Source organism: Nicotiana tabacum, chromosome 8 (genome assembly GCF_000715075.1).
Source record: "Nicotiana tabacum cultivar K326 chromosome 8, ASM71507v2, whole genome shotgun sequence".
Taxonomy (NCBI): Eukaryota; Viridiplantae; Streptophyta; class Magnoliopsida; order Solanales; family Solanaceae; genus Nicotiana; species Nicotiana tabacum.
In genome coordinates this window covers 53,600,041-53,611,457 of record NC_134087.1, presented here as the reverse complement: position 1 = coordinate 53,611,457, position 11,417 = coordinate 53,600,041, and the positions used below count along the sequence as shown (strand labels likewise).

General features: G+C 40.7%; 1 pseudogene; it reads right to left on the bottom strand.

Moving 5' to 3' along the window:
- Positions 1–3,554: 3,554 nt before the first annotated feature.
- LOC107764646 (flavin-containing monooxygenase FMO GS-OX-like 4) overlaps positions 3,555–11,417 on the bottom strand; it is an 83,390-nt pseudogene continuing 75,527 nt past the window's right edge.

Here is an 11,417-nt window from a genome sequence, read left to right as displayed (position 1 = left end):
TTGATATGGAGACTTAGGTGAGTTGCACCTCTCGAGACGACCCGCAGCTAGCAGTGTCTCCTTCAGAGTATTGTACTGTATTTTATTTTCTGTCCAATCTGTATTCCGGACAATTGTTGTATTACATTACTTCCTAGAAACTGCTCATGCACTTGTGACATCGGGTTCTAGGATTATTATAGGGTATTCTATATTAACTTCTAAATATTCTTTTATTTATTTTGTAAAGATTATCTTTTACTAGCCAAATTTAAGGGAAATCATAGTTTTCCTAATTATTTAAATGAGAATTTAATTAAGTATTTATGGTTGGATTGACTGACAGTGGTGTCCGGCGCCATCACGACCCTTAATGGATTTTGGGTCGTGACATTACGGATAGTCAATATGTGCATAATGTTGGTTGTGGTGAACGTTTAGATGATGAATATATGAACAACCTTTATGGTAATCCAACTATAGATGAAGAAGATGAGCATGAAGTAGATTTAGATGAAACGCAACCAGATGATGATACACCCACTAGTCTTGTTACTCAAGTTAACCCAACTAATTCAAATGATGCCCCGTTTGACCCCCCTTTTACTAGCCCTACTTTTTCTAGACAACCTTCTAAACGGACCAAAACATCTCTTGTTTGGCTATATTTTAGTCAAATAAGAGAAAAAAAAGAAAGCTAAGTGTAAAACTTGTGGCAATGAGTTAGCCTTTAACTATGTTGAGCTGGGGGGTGGGGGGACAGGAAGTTTAATGAGACACATAATGATCTACCCTCAAGATAAAGCTAAGTTTTTTCAAATGAAAGCTGCGGCCGGGGGGCAAGTCCAACTAGTCAGCCTGACCCTAGTACCGGGTCAAATCAATTTCAACCGGGAATTAACACTGTTACCGATGATATTTTATATTATGACCCAAGAAAAGATAGGGAAGAATTGGCAAAAATGGTTACTGTTATGTGCTTACCCTATAGTTTTCCGTCTAACCCCCACTTTGTGCATTATATTAGAAGAGTTTTTAATCCTACTTATAAAGGATGGACTCGCACAACCGTAAAGAGCGATATTTATAAATATAAATATGAATATGAACAATATTTGCGCTATTTATTTACTCATATTAATTTTCGTGTTGCTATTACTACTGATATTGGTAGAAGTGGTAATAACTGCGATTATCTTATTGTTACAAGTCATTGGATTGATGAGGAGTGGATAATGCAAAAGCGCATTGTTGCTTATAGAATAATTAATTCACGTCACACAAGGCAGTTTATTTCTAGCACGGTAACTGATATTTGTAGATATTTTTGCATTAGTGATAAAATAATATCAATTTCAATGGATAATACTACTAGTAACACTAATGTTGTAGCCTTGCTTACCACTACACTAAATCCTGTATTTAGTAGCATTTTTCATGTTAGATGTATTTGTCATATTTACCATTTAATTGTGGGTGATGATATGAGAATTTTAAATATTGAAATTGAAAAGGTTAAAATGGCTCTTAACTGGCTTTTTTATTCAAACCGTAGAAGTTGACTTAGAGAATATTTTAAAAGATGCGATGAATTTGGCCTATGAATATTTTTAGAGAATATTTTAAAAGATGGAATTACATGTATGACAGTTTAGTTGTTGCATGTGAATATAGAAACCTCATAAACTCAACGTTTAATGCTCATGTAAGTGATGATAATGAGCACCTTACAAATGCGGATTGGGCTAATGTTAAAATACTTAGAGATTATTTAGAAACCTTTCATGTTGCTACAAATGAATTTTCTGGGCAATATTATCCTACTATTTCGAACTGTTTAGTTTATCTTGCAGATCTTGCAAATTTGTTTGCTCATTTTTCAGAGGGTGGGGAAATTTATGAAGTAGCTATTGATTCTATGAGAAAGAAATTTAAAAAATATTTTTTCCATATTCCCCCTATTTATGGTATTGCTGCCTTATTAAATCCTACTGTGAAATTAGGTGTTCATCAATATTGGTATCTATCTATTTATAATGGTTTAGAACTTGCACCTGGGGAGTTCTCTACACTTTCGGACGCACAAGCCTCAATTAAAATAAATGCTCTAACTATTTATAGTGCTTATCAAATTGCACTAGATAATGCTAGACTCGATATTCCAACTCCTTCTTCTTCTAGTTCTCAATCATCTAAAAGAACTGCAGGAGTCAGAGCACTTACTTCTTGGACCGAGTTCAGGGGTTCTCAAGGTTGTACCACTAGTGATTGTTCACAACTAAATGAGCTTGAAGTTTATTTGTCGCAGGGACTTGAGCAGGAGAATCTCAACGGCTCATTTAATCTTTTGGAATGGTGGAAGGCCAAATAAAAACACTTTCCGGTCCTTTCAAGGATGACCCAAGACATTTTAACCATTCAAGCTTCAACAGTGGCATCGGAGAGCGCTTTCAGTCAAGCAAGACTACAACTCGGTGATTATAGAGCGTCTATGAGGGAGAGCTTGGAAAAATCAGTACTTTTCAGAGATTGGATCCGTTCGGAACGAAGAAATTTTGGACTTGCTGAATCACACCCAGAGGTAGACGAAGCTTACGAAGAAATGCTAGCTGAACTTGCGGAGGAAGCAGCTTCGCCCGGAAGCGGTGATGAACAAGCTTCTTTTCCACCACCACCAACGGAAATGCCTTCGAACCTTGATGGATTTATGAAATTTGTAAGAGATACCATGTAAAATTAATATGTAACTTGTATTTTAGCACATCTTGATTAGTTTCTTTTTCTTCTCAATGGTGGTATTAGCACCTTGGTTGTGCTCATTCCATTGGGGGAGGGGGAGACTAAAAAGCTAAGAAAGATTAGGCCATGTTTTCTTAATGTTATAATAATAAAAATTATAACGCATTCCTTTGAATATCTTTTTACAATATTTCGTGTTTTAAATTTGAATTAAAAATTTTTAAGTCACAACTATATAGTATAATTTACAAGAAAATGCCTCTATAAAAAAATTAAAAAATTTTAAGTCACAATTATATAATATAATTTACAAGAAAATGCCTTAGATAAAAAATTTAAACAAATAAATAGGCCCATATATATATATAATTTACAAGAAATTACCTTAGATAAAAAAAAATTAAAAAAATAGTTCAGGCCCACTTAGGCCCGTTTGGGCCCGGGCCTGGCCCACATAGCCCGGGACCATTACTACACGGTCCCGGTCTGGTTACACCCAAAAGCCCATGAAATCTGGGTTTGTTTAAGCCCGGCCCATAAAGACTGGATCCATTTGAGCCCGGCCCGCGAAGCCCATTTGGGGTCGGGCCCGGAGAGGATGCCAGCCTTACTTTTATCCATGACTTAGTATATTGTCCCCCTTGATACCTAAACATATGTCATTATCAAGTTACATGACTAGGCAAGACCATATTAGTTCTCTAATTGCACTTCAGCATCAAATTTTCCCCAAATAAATGTAAACCTCTGTTTAATGATATCTATCTTATTTTTGTTTTTCATGTCCTGATATATTATATTGGAATATCTGTCCTTGCCGCAGAAAAAAATGAGAATGAACTGGGAAATCACCAGAATCTTATTGAATAAATTTACAAGCATAAATAGCCTGTATGACTTGCAATATGTTTCGACGGCATAGTTACAATTGAAATTAATAGAGAAATTTCCAGTTGTTTCTATACTTTTCAATTTATTCAGCTACGTTGTCCTGTAACAATAAAAAAAACAATTTCAGGGATATTACATGCCAGTTCTCCCGAAAAATCATCTGGAGAGCTTCTGTGGTTGAGCTAGTTCAGGAATATATTTTACAAAGTCTTCATGAGCTTGAATGATCAAGTCATCATCGTCCCACTGGTCACGATATGTCTCTGGCTGAGTCTTTTTATTCTTTCTTGAGATAGAATTCATTTGCTTTCTCCATTCTTCAGAGGGTGGAGATCCACACTCAGCAGCCAACCAGTCATCATAGTCAAACTGTAAACATGGGGATCGTCAACAAGGCAAGACATACATGTCACTCTTTTGGCTAATCTATAACATATGAATAATGAGCACTAGAGCTACTTTCTTATATAGAACGGGCGTAGCCATTTGGTGTCCCATGCCAAAACTAGTTTAGCCACATATACAGATGTGCCTATGCCAACCACACGCAGAGAATCATATCCGATAAAAAGATAACTTGGATGTAAATGTGCTAAAGAACCATGACAAGCCAACTTCAGTGCATTCACATGAGAGGTGTGCATGGATTTTCGTATGACCAACAACCTGCGTTTGCTCATAATGACAGAAGCTTACTACTCTCTAGTTCTTCAGTTTCATTTCTCTTCTCTTTTTCTTTTCCAAATTAACTAAGGTGGTGTAGTCTAGAACTTCTGTATGTTAAGAATAGGCATGAAGTAGAAAAGGAAAGGAAAAGGACCATAGAACAGAAATAGAAACCTTCATCCATTCGACAAGTTTTGGCAGATGTTATACCTGATAATCATCCATATTGTGAGTGTACCGTTTTGGAATGCAAGAGGCTTCCATGGATAAGTACAAAGCTTCAATATCAGCATTCATATCTTTGATGGGAGAGAAATGCGACCAGATAAAACACCAGCGATCCACTTGCTTTGCAATTCACACAAGGGGAATGGTATAACCTGGTGCCAACCACAGACAAATACTTTGTTCATGTCCATTTAAAATGTAAATTGATAAACCCAAGCACGGAATCTCTTAATTTTACCTTCCAAGGCAGCCCAATAAATGAAAGATTTGGAGCAAAGGCTGGTGGGAAAATGTGTTTGTAAAGTGGCCCAACCCGGTTGTCATCCACAGTTACTATCCCATTAGTTTCAAGGAAAGGAAAATGATACTTGTACCTAGGAAACATAGATAAGCAACATTCTTGAATACTTCATCCTCCCATCAATTTGACTATCTTGTAAGATTATTAGCTATTATTTTTATTATAAAGGCAAAGTTAGAGATCTCTCGTTGTGAATCAGGAGGTCTGTACTACCAAACTCACATAAATAGTATTCATTTTAGTTGAAAATAACTTTTCTTTACAAAAACAGAGAAGTTTTCTGTGCATTCGCCAACTCACAATATCTCACCAAATCTGGCCTTTTACCTCTCTATAGACTATATTTTCAATTATATAGAGTGCCCCAAGATAAAGCTTAAGGGGGACACCCCCCCCCCCCCCCCTCGCTCTCCCCCAAAAAAAGGCAAGAACTATTAGAACCACGCAGCCTTATGGTTAACATGGTAAGGATTATTGGTTACTTCCCTATGAAAATATTGATTAACATTGTTTTAAGCTTAAAGTTTAAGGTATTAAAGGGTACATGATTTATTTTGAGACAGGGCTACTCAAGAGCAGATCAACTACTTTATTTACTGTTTCTAACCTTTGGATCCATAGTCTACCCTAATCATCCCACTTCCTTATTGATTAACTCTTGACCTCACCATTCTTTTGTTTTTTACAAGGTCAGTTCACCTCACCATTTATATCATTATATGAACCTAGGAAAAACAGAAGTGTGTTACCCTTTCATTTTTCCTGAAAAGAAAAAGAACAGGCTATCACCGTCACCTTCCTTTTGCTTTCTTTAACCTGGGGGTGAAAAAGAAAGTTTCAACAGGACTAATCACTCACCCTGTGCAGTGTAGGATGATGTCGGCAAGGACTTTGGACCCGTCTCGAAAATTCACGCCACCATCGATACCAACAGATTCAATCTGCATCATTTAGACAACTGAAAAATCAGCATCTCGTGTTGATAAAAACCACATAAATATACAAGTTATATACAATTTTACCATAGAATGTTGCCAAACATTATCATAGCCAGGCAGCTTCAGCGGAATTCCACTTGTAGCTGATCTAGAAGAAATGTGGACCTCTTTAGCAACTTCAGCGATTTCTCTGGAGATATCAGTAGCAATTGCAGCACTCCCTATCAGCACAACAACCTGTCAGACCATTTATCATAGATGATATGCTCTGAATATGGTACCAAAATGTAGAAATGTCATATGATCGCGCAATAAGATGAAATTATTTCTTTGCAATATATTAGTCAAAGCATGGAAGCTACAACCAGGGAGCATTTTTCCCACGTCACGACTGGGCTCGTATTAGCATACAAGTACGTTCACTTTCCGTATAGTCTTCCATATATCTAAACAGCTTCATGAAAATAAGGACCCCTATAGCTTCTGAGTATTAATATTAATTTATAAACAACCAAGTTGGTTAAAATTTAAAAGTTATCTGTGTTTGTAGTGTCATCCTTCATATGTCCAGTGCTTCACGCAAAAGTAACACTTGAATTATAGACTTGTCCAAAGATGTTCGGGTTCAAAAGTCTATTATGTGTAGCCAGAAATTTCATGTAATAGAATATCATAGTTCACACTTTTAGTCAAGCAAATTAAAAGACAACTTCCAATGAGTAGAGCAAATTCATAATCGAAATAACTGCAAGCATTTCAGCTGTGTGGCCACAGTACTCATTCGGAAACATTAACATCTTAAAGAAACAATGAACCTGACACGTACTTGGTCTTGAAAAGGATCAGGAACACGGTAGTCGTGGCTGTGAATTTGCTTTCCAGGCCGGACTTCGATTCCTGAAAGGCTGGCCTCCGGTTAGAAACTTCAAAAACTGCATATTGATAATAATAATAACTCATAAATAGTTTCAAAGCTACTCATAAGATCATCCTGAATAAGAAGAAAAATGAAAAAGAAGTGCCAACTCAAAAAATTTCAACTGCTTGCAACATATAAACCATAATAATTAACAGAAAAAAATGCTTATCATATGCCTCATAACTAAACAAAAATAATATTTGAATAAAAAAAAGGCTGGAAGCTTAAAAAGGTTAATCTTTTATTCGTACAATATTCATGTTTGACTCAAAAGCTATTAAAACTTTTTTGAACAAATCAATCAAAGATAAAGGGGTAAATCTTAGTTAAACATAATTAATTCTAGATCGAGAAGCTAAGAGTAAGGATCGCACATGGGATGAAAGAAATATGAATGATCTTATTAAGATTCAATGTTGCATCTCTCATCAATCGATGAGGAAGTAGGTTTACATATTTTTCTAGAGGCCATTTCTTCTGTCTCCAGAATACACGAAGAGAGCTTTTCATTTTCTAGAGAGAGGTAGGAGGAGCAGCCCCCTTGTTGAAAGCTTTCCTTGGCTATATATAATCGAGGCACCTTTGCCCTTTGCTTGACTCGACGTTCTCTTGCCACCAATGTGTCTTGGTCATGATTTTAGGCGCCACTCTTACCGACTCGTCGGATGTTAGAGAGGAGAAAGAGAGTGGGCTCTATTAACTTTCACTGCCGATTAATTAGGCAGGGCGTCGATCAACTCGGTTGTGACGGTCAGATTTTGACCAATACAGTTAGTCCCTCCGTCTGTCGGGCTCGGCAGACGAATCATGATCGTTACAAATTCGAGAGAAATCTGACTTACAACTCTCCGTTCCTTAGTCACATTTTGTGGGTTTTTAGCGGAGTGGTGATGTTCTGTTGATCCCCCTGTACCGTTGCGGTGGTTTCGGAACCGAAATGTCGTTTGGTATTGAAGCTTTGTTTCGTGGTTATCGCCATTATGACACACGTTTTCGGGATACTAAAGCGTTTCGTGCCTTATCAGATTCGATTGGCGACTCTTGGGTTTCGTGCTCGGGGGATTTATGTCCCATATAAACAGAGGAAGCTTATCATTCGATTGATACACTTCTTCATCTTTCACTTGGAAGAATCCTACTGATATACTTTCTTTCCGGTACCTCAAATTTCTACGTGACCCTTGTTCACTGAAAACTTTCATCTCTTCTTCTTGTTATTTCTTTGGCATATTTTCTGGCAAGAATGGCTGGTGATTCTTCTCATGACAATCTCTCTGCTGTTGATCTGGTACCAGAAAGTGCTGCTCAGATCACCGGAGGGGCAGATGTGGTGGAGGATGAGTAGGTCCCATCACTGATTGAGATCTTGCCCCGCCCTGGGAGAGAGCCGACTGACTTCACTACTCCCGTCGGGGTCGAACTGGAACCTGTTCACACTGTTCTGAGGGAGAGGGATATTGCAGAGTTGAAAGAAAGGTGGGGGATCCCCGGTTATGTTGATATGTGGCCGGCAGTGGGAAAAGACATATTTCATTTCGACCGGCTCGGGTACTGTGTGTTCTACGCCTACCCCTTCATTGTAGGGTACACACTTCCTCTTCCCCCTGTTGGTAGTGGATTTTTGCCGTTTCTACGAAGTGTGCCCTGCCCAACTTTCGCCATATTTATACAAGGTATTCCTTATGCTGCTCAAGTATGTTGAACTCGCCGGTCGCGAGGTCACTTTGGACCATATGCTCAGTATCTTTGCTCCTCAACTTATTCGCGATTCGATGATTCACATGCGTCCTCGGGGGTCGAGGGGTCTGGTGGTGAAGATGGATGACATAACCGACCGTCGTTTCTACAAGAATTACTTTTATGTGCAGACTGAGCATATTGTGGCGGACCCAACGGGATTCCCTGAGAAATGGAACTTTGCACGTAAGTTTGTATTTTTAGTCGTTGAAGTGCTCGACCATTTTCTGTGGGTACTAAACTTTATCACGTCTTTGCATATGAGAGATTGCCCCCTCCGCCTGTCGAAGGTATCCGTGAATGGGAGGAGGCCATTCTTCCCCGTACAGTGGGGATTCGCACATGGTCGACCTTTCATGAGAGGTTCGGACGCAGGCCCCTTACATGTGAGATGACGTCTTTGTCTATTGTTCTTTCTCTTTTTGTTTAGCCTCTTATGCGTCGTTTGTCATTGTCAGGGAGAGTGCGGAGAGCAACGGCCTCTCCATTAGTTTTTCGTCAGCCGGCCGCATCTGCTCACCCTATCGCAGTACCCATTACCCGACCTTCATTGAGGGCTGCTTCAGTTGAGTCTACTGCCTTGGTTACTCCTGCGAGGGCCGTTTCTCAGGATGACGTTCCGACCGATGTCGTTCACCCAACGGGTGAGTCACCATCTACTGGAGAAGAGGAGGGGTCGTCAAAGAGATGGAGGGTGGAGTTTGAGATGGTGCCCCCAATAGTAATTCATCTGGACGACTCTCCCCTAACGGTCTCTGGAGAGGGCATTGTTGCGCCCCTCCCCATAGGGACAGAAGAGACCGTCGGAACTGTCGATGTCCGTGATCGACAATCAGAGACTCCTGCCGCTGCCTCGGCTCAATTAGAAATCTCTGCCATTGTTGGTGACCAACAACCTGTCGTGATGGAGAATCAGACTTCTGGGGCTGTCATTGTGATTTCAGATGTGCCTTCCTCTTCTGCAGTAGGTCGTGCTCCACCTTCAGCAGCAGAAAGGGGAAAAGGCGTGGTGGTAGACGACTATGAATCTAAGTCAAACTTGGACCCCGATGATGTCAGGATGCTTGAAGAGGGCCTTACTCATTTAGTGGTTAATGCGGGGGGCTTGGCCTGTATTCTTCAGATCCCTTCCGACATCAATCTCTTGGGGGAAGGGGAGGATCTAGTGCCGTAATTCAGCCTATTATGCTCCGAGGCCGAGAATGAGTCCCTTCGGTCTGTTCCTGATGCTGATTTGATGGACGAGGTGGCTGCCATGGGCTTAAGGGTACGTTGCATTTTACTTTCGCTTTCTTCTTTCGCCCTTCTTGGAAGTACTAGTCTAAGCCCGTCTTTACGTTTTCCAGATATATATGGTGGAAGTGGAAAGCATTCGCAGGGCCAACATCCGGGCAAAAATTTTCTTGAAGATGCTAGAGAAGTATCGTCGCTACCATGACAGGTGTCGCGAGATGCACGAGCGGCTGAGGACAGACCCCCGTAATCGGGCTCTTGGTGAGGAGTTGGAAAAAAAGGATCAGGAATTGATGCAAACTATCCGCAACAAGAGCGCACTCGAGGAGCAACTTTGAATTAAGAACGAGGAGCTTGAGTTTGGGTAAGGGGGTCGTCACAGAATGTAAGCATCTGCAAGGCAGGTTGAGGTCCATGCAGTCAGAGATGGATCAGAACTTGGTCAAGGTCGAGGCGATTAGCGTGGAGTGGATGAGAAAATTGGCTGCGCTAGAAAGTAAAGTCGTTGGGTGGAGAGCATTGAGAGTGCCTGGTCCGAGGCTTCGACGAGGGCGATGGCCCTGGAGAACACCATCCGCGTCCTCTAATCCGAACAGGAGTCAGAGAGAGCGACAGCTACCCTCAAGGAGGCGAGGCTCGAGGAGTGCATCGGCGTGATTGATCAAAAGGCATCGGTTATGGGAGACCGGGTCGCGGCTCTGGAGGTAGAAAATGAGCGATTGTTGGCTCAGGTTGAGTCCTTCTCCGCTGTCATCCCCCGCCATATGCACGAGCTCTGGGTTTATGCCAAAGCTCAGCGGGATATATATAAGAGTTTGTGGGAGGCAGGTAACGTGGCTGAGGCTGCTTATGAAGAAGCGCGAGCAAAAGCACGGGAGGCTCGCATCAACTGTGGGTATGACGCGGAAACACTCGAAGCTAATGGGGATGTGGATGACGGTAATGGAGAGCCTCTTTGAGACGGTGATGATGATGGTGATGGTGATGGTGATGGTGATGGCGGTGATGACGCCGAATGAAGAACGTTGTCCTTGTCTATTTTTATTTTCAATTGTTTGTCGATTGTCGTCCGTTCGTTTATTTTTTAGGTTGGCTTAGGCCATATGTAAGCGGCGATAGCCCGCATTGTGACTTTGTAGAAAGGAGAGTTTTCTTTTTCTTCGTTATTTGTCTTGTACTTCACCTTTATTTCAACTATTTACAATGTTAGTGCACGATAGTCGCCTGTATAGCGAGTCCCAGTTTTTCTTTCCTTCCAATGGTTTTTGGCCTTAGGAGTATTTCGATTGAGGTCGATGTCTTCTCCTTTTGGCGAAGACCCTTGGCCTTAAAGGATGTTATTTCGAACTTATCGAAATAATAGCCCGTCATCGTTCAATCGAGGTCGAACTCCTCTTTTTTGGCGAAGGCACTTGGACTTAAAGGATGTTATTTCAAACTTATAGAAATAACAGCCCGTCGTTATTCGATTGAGGTCGAACCCCTCTCTTTTTTGGCGAAGGCCCTTGGCCTTAAAGGATGTTATTTCGAACTTATCGAAATATCAGCCCTTCGTCTTTCGATCGAGGTCAAACCCTTTTCTTTTTTGGCAAAGGCCCTTGGCCTTAAAGGGTATTATTTTGAAATTATCGAAATAACAGCCCATCATCATTCGATCGAGGTCGAACCCTTCTCTTTCTTGGCAAAGGCCCTTGGCCTTAAAGGGTGTTATTTTGAACTTATCGAAATAACAACCCATCGTCGTTCGATCGAGGTCGAACCCTTTTCTTTTTGGCGAAGGCCCTTG